Consider the following 11,388-nt stretch of genomic DNA (forward strand, 5'->3'; position numbering starts at 1 on the left):
GACACACACACACACACACACACACACACACACACACACGTCTTCCAATTTTCTAGTCTATCTATTATTTCTTTCCATTATTATGGTATTATCATTGAATCTTCATTCATTAATACTTTTTTATATTTACTCCATATTTCTAATATATTTTTCATAAGTGGGTTTCCAATTTCCTTAATTTCTTTCCTAGTAAACTCCCTATTAAAAATATTCCATATTTTCATATCTATTACCTCTCTATTTAATTCTAGCCATTCCAAATCTAATATTCCTGACATACTTTCAGCCACATACCTCAATTGATTAGCTGCATAATATCCTCTTAAATTGAGAAGGTCTAACCCTCCCTTTTTTGTGATTTATACCAAAATTGTTTATTTAATCTATTTCTTTCCCCTCCATTACAATATATGTTAAATAATTATTGCCATTTGTTTAATTCATTTTCTGAAACTTTTAATGGTATCATTCTAAATAAAAAATAATAATTTTGGTAATATTTTCATCTTAATCAATGCTATTCTTCCGAACCATGATAATTGGATTTTCTTATATTCTATCAATTTTTTCTCTACTTCCTTTCTTAATACTGCTAAATTTTTCTCTTCCATATCTTTTAAATCTTTCGTTATATTTATTCCTAAATATTTTATACTACTTTTTATTCTTATCTCTAAGACCCTATTCAGACTGGCACATTTGCGCTGGAGAGAACTGGGTACAGTACAATCAGGGACCCTCCTCTCGAATGCCTCCAGAAGCAAATGCCGATTATAAATACCTTAATTGGGGTATTTAACCCCAGAATGCTACTGCAGCTCTTTACCCAGTTTAAAAGGAAGAGTCCTGTGGAAAGAGTTGGGAATATCAAAATTGGGTAAACATTTGGAAAAGAACAAAATACACAGTTAATCAGGAAATAAAAGAAAAACCTATAAAATGTCATACAGATGGCATCTGTCCCCGCAGAAAATAGCATTTATGTCTAAAAATAATAATCCATATTGTTGGAAATGTGAAACAAAGATCGGATCATACTTTCACATTTGGTGGACATGCAAAAAGGCTAAACAATATTGGATTGAGGTGTACAATGTGATTTTTTCAGAACTAAAAATACAAATTACATTTCAACCAGAAACTTTTTTGCTAGGAATGTTTAATGATGAACTAGATAGGAAATATGGAAAGTTATTGTTTAATTTGTTATCTTGTGCAAGGATTGTATTTGCTAAACTTTGGAAATGCAAACAGACTCCAACAATAGAACAATGGCTTATCAAAACTTTGGAAGTAGCTGAGATGGACAAGATGACCTGTTGGATGAAAGAAAAAAGTGAACAACAGATAAAGAAGGAATGGGACATCTTTTATATCTACTTAAAGAAACAATGGAACAATGTTATTTTTCATTAACGGATTATTATGTAAGAGAAAACTGATAAAATAATGTTGACAGCTGGATAACAGTTGTACGGTTTTGAAAAATATAGGTGTAATTGAGTTACGGTTGGATCTTATGTTTACCAAACTATACAATGATGGTAGCATAGTTCAAAACCAAATACTAAGTGTAAATATAACAATAAGCAAAGGTATAGTTTTGAGCTAAAATCTTAGTAGAAGGTACCGATTAGCTAAAGGTTAGGGGTTAAACAGTGATATAAAATACTATAGTACAGATAAACCAAGTAGTAGGAAGTACAATGTATGTTATTTGTTTTTTAGTAACATGTCAAGAGAGACAATGTTTTATGTTGAACAATGTAAATTATAAGATCAAAAAGAAGACATATAACTCAAAGAGATTTTTGAGTAACAATGAAGAGATTTAGTGTATGTTTGGGGGTGGTAATGGTGGGGAAGCAGGGGGGGATATGTATTAAACGTTCTATGTTCTGTGCTTGTCTGCTATATAATGTGATGTGACAATGTTTCTGTGATAACGATAAAAATTAATTAAAAATAAAAATAAAAGGAAGAATCCTCTGCTGTCAGTCAAATTAGTTCCGTTTTCGTAAAAGGTGACGTTTCTCGCAGCCATTGGTGCGGATGGGGGCTTCCCCCTTCCTTTTTTTAAAACCCGCGGGAAGGGTGCGCAGATGCTGTCAAATTTAAAAACCTCCGGTGTGTGTCTTGTGTGTAGCTAAAGCAAAAGCATTCAATTAGTATCAGTTTGCCAAATTGAAAGGGAAACATTTGTAACACTGGCATAGTAGCATTCGCATTTTAAACAAATAATTCCAGAAGCAAGAGGAAATGAAAGGGAAATGCAACGCAGGCATTCTAATTGTAGCATCCGCATATAACACAAATAACAATAACTCTTATAAGGTGCTGTTCCAGGAGCAAGAGGAAATGAAAGTAGCACAAGCACACACACTTTCAATGTCACCCAAAAAATCATGTGCATAGACTGTCAAAAATAAAAAATAAAAAGAGAAAGAGGCTCCGTCCTCTTGGCTCCGCAGCCCGATTTTCCTTGGCAATCCTCCTCCTCCTCCTTCCAATGCTGCCCTCCATGGCCCCCTTCTTTCCCCTGGCTCCTGCCTTCTCCTCCTCCCGATGCTGCCCTCCATGGCCCCCTTCTCTCCCCTGGATCCTTCCTCCTCCTCCTCCTCTGATGAAGGGGAGGGAATGCTCTGCCCACTGCCCTCCCTCTGACCTAAATCTCTCCCCTGAACTTGACCCGATCATGACTGGGGGCAAGTTCATATTCGCGGAATCTGTTTTTTTCCAAGAGACGGCTTTTAACCCAATTGCAAATGATCCGCGCTAAGGGACATTTGCCACAAAACGCTTGTGCATGCCTCGAAATGGATTGTGACAGATTCGGGGCCAATATGAACTTCACATGCCAGAATCGATTCTTGATCCAGGTTAAAACATAGTCTGAATGACCCCTATGAAATAAAAGTAATGAGAGGTACAAGACAAGGATGCCCGTTATCAATGATATTATTCTCAATGGTTATAGAGATGTTAGCAAATGTTAAAAAGAAAGATAATAGTATAGAAGGGATAGCATTGGGGGGGAAACATAAAATTAGCTTAGACATTTAAACAATGTCTGTTTCATGACCTCTTTAGTTGAGACATCAGCGTCCTCCCGAGAAAAAAATGTAGGTCTCTTGACAGCAGGTATGCTCCTTTTTGCCCACTCTGTGATTCTTTTATGTATGTTTAGTAAGCTGTTCCCCCCACCGCCAGAATATTCAAAAGCCAGGTTTTTATTTTATTTTATTTTATTTTAAATGCTGTGATGATGTGAGTTACAGACCTGGACAGCTGTCTTGGCCATTTGATACTTAGATTTTTAGTGTGGAAATTCAACCAAATATTTTAGTAGGACAGATCATGACCAGTAATAGCAAAATGTACATTCACAAACTTGCTAGTACCTGATTTTGTGACCTTCCAATATAAGAAAGCAACAACACCGTAAATAATATGCTGTTTTGGATAAAACAATGGTTTGCGCCATTATCTCACTAAAAGAATTCTTGAAAAGAATCCTGTAGGCCAAGCACGCAATGTTGTTCAGAAGAACAAAAACGTGAAGAAAGAAACAAAAGGATGGAGCAGAATATGATCACTATGAAATTAAAGCATACTGTCAATTCAATCTTTTTTTTTAAGATGTCTAACTAGACATAATAAAAAATGTATATTCCCTGTGATTTAACATATCTTCTCAGTCATAGGCCTGAGACAGACAGCCAGGGCTGATAGTAGGGTTAGGGAGCGCATAACAACCGCACGCTCCCTAACCCTACTATGTGTGGGTGCCATCATGATTATGTAGCCCTGCCCACACGGGGCACGTATCCATGACGTGTCCTGTGAGACGTGTCCAAGCTTATGGCACCTTACCAGTGGCACAGAAAGGAGCTCCGTTTCGGAGCTCCTTTTTGGCGCACACATCACTGGCATGGCAACCACACGGCTGCGCTAATGATGCAGAGGAGAAAGGGGTCACCCCTCTCCTCTGTAGGGCCAGGGTGTCTAGGGGCAAATGAAGCCCCAAGGACACCCCTTTTCTGGGCCATGGAGAAGTGGCATTTTGCCACTTCTCCGTGGCCCGAAAAAATGCCAGATTGGGGCTGCAGGGCTGCCGATGAGGCTGCCCTGGCCCCAATCCATAGAGAAAAGGGGCAGCTGCAGGCTGCCCCCTTGGGGCTGTCTGTACTGTCCTATAGTAAGATTGCCTTAGAGACTTCTGCTTCAGGAAGCAGACTTGAAAATTGAACACTGTATTGAGAATTACTATTTTTTAATTGAAACTGTGCTTCATTTATTTAATCAAAATCTTCACATTTCTGGTATTGCGATTACTTTTGACCTCCCTACCTCTTGCATTGGAACTTGAAACCCAGCTCTCAGTTACTGTGATAAGAAACAACATCCTAACAACCTGAATCTTATGAATCTTATGAACTCTTGTGAGCATTTTTTAAAAGTACAGATTAATGAAGGTGCAATAAATTCCTTCATAACATTTTGTTATATTTTAAAGGTTTCTATACAGGTCAGATACTGCTGTTAACATATATTATTATTTTTAAAATATACTTTGGACTTTGAGAGCCATCATGGTTTGACTGATGGATTATGACTCTGGAGGACCATGGTTTGAATCCCCACTCAGCCATGGAAACCTGCTCTGTAACCTTGGACAAATCACACTCTCTCAGCCCCAGAGGAAGGCAATGCCAAACCTCCTCTGAATAAATCTTGCCAGGAAAACCCTGTAGTAGAGTTGCCTTAATGTCACCATACCCCAGAAACAAGTTGAAAGTGCATGGCAACAACAGCACATTTTGGACTTCATGTTTTGCAGATGGTTTTGCTTTCCAAGTATGGTTTTCTCAACAGGCAGGGAATAAACGCTATGTAGCATGAAAGTGGAGCTTTCTGTCTCAGTGACTTTCTGGGTTCCCCTCATTATTAGAACTTCCCATACTTGAATAAACCAAACCTCTTCAGTTGGAATTTCTTTCCTCTTTCAAATATGCTGCTGTACATTTAATGAGGTGATATATCTTCCCCTAGAGGCATTGCTAGGTACTTAAAAGACTTAGAGGACAGGCCCATGGGGCATAAATTTCCATATGCTAATATATATATGCATATGTGCACATTTAGGCCACATTTCAGAGGGGAGAAAGCAAACTGTCTCTGCAGTCAGGGCTTTGGGGGCAGGAGGTGGTCTCCAAAAATAGGCCCCATCTTGCTTTTCTCACAGGAATATAAGGCCTTGCTGAAAGAACTGAGGTTTATAGCAGGATTCATTTTACAAGGCCAAACACAGCAACTGAACAATCTAACAAGGCAGCTATTGACAGCACATTCCTATACATCCTGACATAACTCTGTATTAGTGTTACTCTCTCCTAGGCAAATTGTTACAGGACTGCAACCCCCCCCCCCCAAAAAAAAAGGAGGATCATGCCCAAATAAGTGGTAACTCAAGAAAGAATCCCCATTAGTATTTGTGTCTCTTTGAAGAGCTACAGTATGCAATACCTTGATTTTTGGTCACTGGAAACCTCATCCCACTGGCTGCCTTTGTGCAGAGACCTCTATCACCCAACACATTTATTGTTATTATTTCTTTGTCTATCACAAACCAGCACGGCATAGTGGTTTCAGCACTGGACTAAAACTTTGGAGACTCAGGGTTTGAATCCTGGCTCAGCCATGAAAAGCCATTGGGTGACCTTGGGTAAGTCACACTCTCACAACCTAAGACGATGGAAATGGCAACTGCAAACCCTGTCTGAAGAAACTTGCCAAGAAAATTCCATGAAAGATTGGCTTTAGGGTTGCCATAATGTGGAAATGAGTTGATGCCAAGAGTGATGCCTTGTGAAGGCAAAGGCCTAGCTCAAGGCTCCCAGAAGGCATGCTCAGCTAGGGCTGCATCCACACTGCAGAAACAATCTAGGTTGACATCACTTTAACAGTCATGGCTCAATACTATAGAATTCTGGGAATAGTAGTTTTATGAAACATTTAGCCTTCTCTGTTAGAGACCTCTGGTGCCACAACAACCTACAGTTCCCAAAATTCCATAGCTTTGAGCCATAGCAGTTAAAGTGGTGTCAACCTAGATTATTTCTGCAGTGAGTTTTGGACCAAATTAAGTTGCTGAGGACAACCACCTTGTATCAGAAAGTTGTGCTCTCAATTTGCAATTGTTGCTGTGACTGTACTGTTGATGTTTAACCTTGGCTCCAAAACACACTGCAGAAATAATCTAGTTTGAGACCACTTTAATTGCCGTGGCTCAATGCTAGGGAATCCCAGGAACTGTAGTTTTCTGATACATTTAACCTTTTGTGTCAGAGAGCTCTGGTGCCACAACAAACTATAATTCCCAGGATTCCCTAGCACTGAGCCAGAGCAGTTAAAACCATTTCAAATTGGATTATTTCTGCACTATGTTTGGGACCTTGGAGTTTGCAAATTTGAATATTCCTGCCTGCTTACTATTGAGGGGTGGGCTGGTTAGATTCTGGATAGTTATTTGACTTTGGCTTTTGATCATTGGTTTATCTCAATCTGGTAGGATTTTGTTTTGGCCCAGGCCCTGCTCTTTGTCTTAGACTCAAAACTGTATATACAGTTGCTCAATTGTTTATCATTGAGACTCAATATTGTCAATACAAATGTATATGTTTTGTGAATGAGACATGTCCCTGTTGCAGTTATTCCAATCAATTATATATGGTAATTGTTGTTTCCCTCTTTCTTTGATCAGTAGGCTGATGACACCCAAATCTATTTCTCCATGTCTTGTTCGTCAGCCTTGAATTCTGATGGCGTCTCCTCTCTCAATGAATGTCTTCAGGCAGTAATGGGCTGGATGAGAAAAAACAGACTGAAGCTGAATCCAGACAAAATGAAAGCGCTCACGGTAGCGGCCCCAAAACCAAGAATTGGGTTGCAACCTCCAGTCCTGGATGGGGTCACACTCTCCGTCAAGGACTGTGTTCGCAGTCTGGGGGTGCTCCTTGACTCGTCGCTCCTGATGTCGAACCAGGTAAATGCGACAGTCAGGAGCGCCTGTTATCAGCTTTGGCTGATACGCCAGCTGCGCCCTTTTCTGGAAGTAAGGGATCTTGAGACTGTTGTGCACGCACTGGTAACCTCACGTCTAGACTTCTGTAATGCACTCTACATGGGGCCACTCTCGTGCTTGGTCCAGAAACTGCAATTAGTACAGAATATGGCAGCCAGAGTAATTTCTGGAACATCCAGTAGCTCCACAAACCTCACCTTAACAATAATCTCTGATTTTGCTTTATCCGCCTTCAGACAGATAGGCTATTTTGGTGGTAGGAGAAGAAAATATCTGTAAGTGTGGTACAAGTACTCAAATCAAGCTCTGCTTATAGCAGATTATGAACATGACCTGTAACACTCAAATAATCAAACCCATTTGTGAATATTCAAACAGACAACAAACTTCCTTAGGGGCTCCATTTTTATTTATGACATCCCTAATTCTGGCAGTTAGAATTTGGAAAAAAGGCACTTTATAGACCTCAATATATAAAAATGGTAGATGGGTTTTCTAAGTGGTGGTCCATTTCAGTCCCTGCAAACAGAGGCCTAAACTGATATTAATTTTAACACCCAATGCTATTTTAATTTTAAATCTTTCACCATGAAGTCTGTCTAAGCTCTACTCCAATTTGCAGGGATAGGAGAGGATGACCACTTGAAGAACCTGTCCACCATTTTATCCTAATGAGTATAATACCTCTATGAACATATTTCTTTAAGCAGAAAGGGTAATAACCATGGTTCCATTTGCTTCTCTTTCTATCAGTCCACAGAGTGGGCCTAATATGCGATGATTTATGCAGCAGTGTCAGTCAGCATGATGCTTTACAGCAGTGGATATCAAACTTTGGTCCTCCAGATTTTTCAAATCCATGTTTGCCCAAATATCCTCTGGGGAACATGGAGGCATGTTTTTATGTCTTCCTGGATCCCCAAAGGGTGTTTGCTTTGACCCCTGGGGAGTCCAGGAGGTTCCAAATGAGGTGGAAATATCCTCCTTAGAAATCATTTTAAGCAAAAACATTTTTAAAAATCCATTTTTTAAAAAAAGAAATATTTTTTGATCCCTTGTGTTTGCCAGTGGTGTTTTTCCTTGAATAAAACCCCAATTTTCCTCTATCTCTCTTCCCTTCCTTTCAGATCTATGGTTTTTAAAATGCACATTGGAGATTAATAATAAATGTTGAATCAGAGTTTAAATTATTCCATTAAGACAATACACAAACACTCAGAACAGTTGTTTTTAGAATCCCAGGATTGTGAAATAAAATACAATTTGAAATCTTTGTGTTTGGATTTTAGACTTAGGCCATGTACAGACCAGCCTGAAAGACCAGCCTGAGTAGGGTTGCCATAATTTGCTACCACCAAACCAAGACAAAACATAGAAAAAATGTAGGACTAAATGTAGGGTAAAATGTAGGACAAAATTTACCTGAAAATGTAGGACATTCAAGAAAAATGGAGGACACAAGCAACTAGAAGCCAAAAACATTAATTATTATAAAAAACAATATAAATCCTTATTTACAAAAAAACCTATCAAAATGGAGGAGCCTCCTAGACAGAAGGCACACAACAACAAACAAAATACATCTCAGGAAGTAGAATTCAAAGATATCGAGATCGTACCTGTGACTGTGAGGCTAATGCATCTGAGGAAGCAACTTCTAGGAAAGCTCATACTGCCAACAACTTCTTTCTTCTTGCCCGACGGGTGGGCTATGGCGGCTCTGCTGCCGCCGGAGGAGGCCTTACCATGATGGCAGCCTCCTTTTTGGGGACCTAGCCGGGTGGCCAGGCCCCGGAGGCTCTCCGGAGCCTCCGTAGAAGGCCGTTGCCACGGCAGCAGCCCTCCCTGGGGCCTAGCTGGCCAGCAAGGCCCCTCGTCTCCATCGTGGGCAGCGGAGCCGAAGAAATAAGCCTCGCCATGGCAAGGCTTCCTTCTCCCTCAGAGTGGCAGAAGGGGGTCTCCGGTTTTGGACGCCATCACCACCGCTGCCACAGAGGCAGTGGCAGACAAAACCCAGGAATCCTGGAAAGCCGGGACGGGACCTTCCCAAGGGCCTAAAACCTGGGAAAGTCCTGCCCAAAAGCAGGAAATGGCAAGCCTAAGCTTGAGGGCAGAGTATGGGCATCACGTCCAGATGACACACACCTTGATCCCCCCCCCCCGGGCAACATGACATCGTCTGCCTCTCCACACAACACGTGGCATCATGATTCTCCTCTGGTGTTGCACCCATATGACACAGTGTTGAAGGAATAGCATATAGCCCCTCTGCCGCTGCTATCAGGGCCACGGTGTGCGGTTGCCACATCCCTGATCTGACTAGGAAAGGGGTGGCGTCCTGCTGCTCCTTAGGGGCTGTATGTACAGCCCCTTACTACCAAAAGACACTGGTAGTTTGAGACAGCTTTAACTGCCCTGGTTCAATGCTTGGGAATTTTTTTTTTAATTATTTTATTTATATTGCTTATCCATATACAAATTCTACTTTCCCCGAATCGGTCCCACAGATCTCTCTGTTACATATTGAGAGTTTGGCGTAGAAAGAGCAACAATTAAAGAAAAAATTGGAAAAACAAACATTCAACCAAACAAAGGGACAAAGTCAGGGCACCAGCATTTTTCCTTAATCGTTAGTCATATAAACATAAATATATGCTGGTGTGCTCAAAAACGCCGACCAATAGCACCATAAATAATCTGCTATTCCTCGTTACAAATTATCAGTGAATCCACATTTCCTTAACTTTCCCCCATTTCTTTTGAAAGTGTTGCTCTGATTTCCCATTAATCAGCATTGTCAGTTTATCCATTATCATCAGATCATGTAGTTTTAAAGACCAATCCTCCAGCATATGGGTGTTCCCCCCTTTCCAATGCCTTGCAATAATTAAGCGAGCAAATGCTTGGGAATTCTGTGAACTTCAGTTTGTGAGACATTTAGCCTTATCTGTCAGACAGCTCTGGTGCCACAATAAACTACAATTCCCAGAGTTTCCTAGCACTGAGCTAGGGCTGTTAAAGCAGTCTCAAACTGGATTATTTCTGTGGTGTGTTTTGGACCTTAGCTGCTTATCTTCCTCTGGGGTGTGACAATGATAGAAAAAGGAAAGAAAGACATGAAGAGAAGAAAAAGAGGGAATGACACAAATGTGTGAAGGGAGAGAGAAAAAATACATGCTATCCTGTTTAACTGAATCCTATGATGTTGTCTGCTTCATGTTATTTTGGAAATGTACACCAGATGATAAATATGGCAAAGGATCCTGCAAGACATAGACTAGCTCTTCAGCTACAGTAACACAAGTCTTTACTTCCTTGAACAATGAATTAATTCAATTCATCTTAGACTAGAAATTCTTCTCACTTGTGATCCCAGTTAGATAAATATTCCCAAATGAATAATTCCTCAAATGTACTATGCACTGATGAATAACAGGGAGAGTGTCTTTCTTGGACAGACCTCACTGCTGGTATGCAAATCAATGTTCCCGAGAGTGATGAGAGCATTTCCCAGTCAGTAGAGTTTTATTTCAAATGGATCCTGTCTTTTTGAAAGGTATTTCAAGGGGTTTCAGCATATTATAGTTGAGTTTTATTGTGAAATTCAATCACAACAAGAAGACAGACCTCCTGCAAATTTACAAAAGTACATTCCATAAAAGGCGAAGCAAATGGAGGAGCACCAATATCGGTAAGAGACAACACTGAAACAAGGCTGAAACACAAGGCCTTAAGTTTTGTAGAGCCTTTAGGCAAGATGAATTTACTGAGTTCCTTTCCTTTGCACTTCCCCCATTTCACTGTTGCAACCAATCCTTTCCTTGTCTCTTCCTCTGGAATAATTTGTTCTTCTGTAGCTTCTGAGGTTATTCCTGATGTATACATCCTGCAGTCATATGCATGTAGGCTGCAGCCCAACCATGCTTACATGATGGAGCTTAATGCATCACATTGTGATATTACAGTCGCTTCTCCTAACTCACAGATCTGAGATCCATGACCTCAAAAATCTCTGCTATTTTCAATGGGGCACGCGCCTGGCACACATGCACAGAGGTGCATCCCATTCAAGTCTATGGGACTTGAATATGTGTGAGCCTCTGTTTTTGCGGAGGGGGATAGCTCCCTCGCAAAAACGGAGAGCCGACTGTACTTGGTAACTCTTTGGCTCATATTTCTCCTATAATGTATAGCATTACATTATAATCCATTATACTCAAACATTTCACCAGTGTAAAAGCATACTAAATGGGTATTTGTGGGAAAGGCTGAAAAGTGCAAGTGATATTTTAAGGTTTAGCCTT

The sequence above is a fragment of the Sceloporus undulatus genome, unplaced genomic scaffold, assembly GCF_019175285.1.
Source record: "Sceloporus undulatus isolate JIND9_A2432 ecotype Alabama unplaced genomic scaffold, SceUnd_v1.1 scaffold_16, whole genome shotgun sequence".
Lineage (NCBI taxonomy): Eukaryota > Metazoa > Chordata > Lepidosauria > Squamata > Phrynosomatidae > Sceloporus > Sceloporus undulatus.